The following is a 2500-nucleotide window of genomic DNA, read 5'->3' as shown; positions in this document are numbered from 1 at the left end:
TGAGCGGAGCAAAATGTCAGCCATCTCAGCACCCTGGAACCCCCCGGGTGGCACAGGGCTGGATGGGGCTTTCGTATAGCAGGGACGGTGCTGCCTCTCGCTTCGCTCGCTGTCCGCCGCTCGCCGCTCCCTCGCGCAGCCAAAAATGGCCAGTTTTGTCCCGTTTTTGGGCCGTTTTGGCCAGTTTTTGGCCTGTTCTTGCGTCGCGCGGTGACCGTCGTGAGCGGAGCAAAATGTCAGCCATCTCAGCACCCTGGAACCCCCCGGGTGGCACAGGGCTGGATGGGGCTTTCGTATAGCAGGGACGGTGCTGCCTCTCGCTTCGCTCGCTGTCCGCCGCTCGCCGCTCGCTCGCGCAGCCAAAAATGGCCAGTTTTGGCCCGTTTTTGGGCCGTTTTGGCCAGTTTTTGGCCTGTTCTTGCGTCGCGCGGTGACCGTCGTGAGCGGAGCAAAATGTCAGCCATCTCAGCACCCTGGAACCCCCCGGGTGGCACAGGGCTGGATGGGGCTTTCGTATAGCAGGGACGGTGCTGCCTCTCGCTTCGCTCGCTGTTCGCCGCTCGCCGCTCGCTCGCGCAGCCAAAAATGGCCAGTTTTGGCCCGTTTTGGCCAGTTTTTGGCCTGTTTTTGCGTTGCGCGGTGACCATCTTGAGCGGAGCAAAATGTCAGCCATCTCAGCACCCTGGAACCCCCCGGGTGGCACAGGGCTGGATGGGGCTTTCGTATAGCAGGGACGGTGATGCCTCTCGCTTCGCTCGCTGTCCGCCGCTCGCTGCTCGCTCGCGCAGCCAAAAATGGCCAGTTTTGGCCCGTTTTTGGGCCGTTTTGGCCTGTTTTTGGGCTGTTCTTGCGTCGCGCGGTGACCGTCGTGAGCGGAGCAAAATGTCAGCCATCTCAGCACCCTGGAACCCCCCGGGTGGCACAGGGCTGGATGGGGCTTTCGTATAGCAGGGACGGTGCTGCCTCTCGCTTCGCTCGCTGTCCGCCGCTCGCCGCTCGCTCGCGCAGCCAAAAATGGCCAGTTTTGTCCCGTTTTTGGGCCGTTTTGGCCTGTTTTTGGGCTGTTCTTGCGTCGCGCGGTGACCGTCGTGAGCGGAGCAAAATGTCAGCCATCTCAGCACCCTGGAACCCCCCGGGTGGCACAGGGCTGGATGGGGCTTTCGTATAGCAGGGACGGTGCTGCCTCTCGCTTCGCTCGCTGTCCGCCGCTCGCCGCTCGCTCGCGCAGCCAAAAATGGCCAGTTTTGGCCCGTTTTTGGGCCGTTTTGGCCAGTTTTTGGCCTGTTCTTGCGTCGCGCGGTGACCGTCGTGAGCGGAGCAAAATGTCAGCCATCTCAGCACCCTGGAACCCCCCGGGTGGCACAGGGCTGGATGGGGCTTTCGTATAGCAGGGACGGTGCTGCCTCTCGCTTCGCTCGCTGTTCGCCGCTCGCCGCTCGCTCGCGCAGCCAAAAATGGCCAGTTTTGGCCCGTTTTGGCCAGTTTTTGGCCTGTTTTTGCGTTGCGCGGTGACCATCTTGAGCGGAGCAAAATGTCAGCCATCTCAGCACCCTGGAACCCCCCGGGTGGCACAGGGCTGGATGGGGCTTTCGTATAGCAGGGACGGTGATGCCTCTCGCTTCGCTCGCTGTCCGCCGCTCGCTGCTCGCTCACGCAGCCAAAAATGGCCAGTTTTGGCCCGTTTTTGGGCCGTTTTGGCCTGTTTTTGGCCTGTTCTTGCGTCGCGCGGTGACCGTCGTGAGCGGAGCAAAATGTCAGCCATCTCAGCACCCTGGAACCCCCCGGGTGGCACAGGGCTGGATGGGGCTTTCGTATAGCAGGGACGGTGCTGCCTCTCGCTTAGCTCGCTGTCCGCCGCTCGCCGCTCGCTCGCGCAGCCAAAAATGGCCAGTTTTGTCCCGTTTTTGGGCCGTTTTGGCCTGTTTTTGGGCTGTTCTTGCGTCGCGCGGTGACCGTCGTGAGCGGAGCAAAATGTCAGCCATCTCAGCACCCTGGAACCCCCCGGGTGGCACAGGGCTGGATGGGGCTTTCGTATAGCAGGGATGGTGCTGCCTCTCGCTTCGCTCGTTGTCCGCCGCTCGCCGCTCGCTCGCGCAGCCAAAAATGGCCAGTTTTGGCCCGTTTTTGGGCCGTTTTGGCCAGTTTTTGGCCTGTTCTTGCGTCGCGCGGTGACCGTCGTGAGCGGAGCAAAATGTCAGCCATCTCAGCACCCTGGAACCCCCCGGGTGGCACAGGGCTGGATGGGGCTTTCGTATAGCAGGGACGGTGCTGCCTCTCGCTTCGCTCGCTGTCCGCCGCTCGCCGCTCGCTCGCGCAGCCAAAAATGGCCAGTTTTGGCCCGTTTTGGCCAGTTTTTGGCCTGTTTTTGCGTTGCGCGGTGACCATCTTGAGCGGAGCAAAATGTCAGCCATCTCAGCACCCTGGAACCCCCCGGGTGGCACAGGGCTGGATGGGGCTTTCGTATAGCAGGGACGGTGATGCCTCTCGCTTCGCTCGCTGT

Source organism: Musa acuminata, unplaced genomic scaffold, assembly GCF_036884655.1.
Source record: "Musa acuminata AAA Group cultivar baxijiao unplaced genomic scaffold, Cavendish_Baxijiao_AAA HiC_scaffold_322, whole genome shotgun sequence".
NCBI lineage: Eukaryota > Viridiplantae > Streptophyta > Magnoliopsida > Zingiberales > Musaceae > Musa > Musa acuminata.
Note: the sequence above shows the minus strand (reverse complement) of the source record.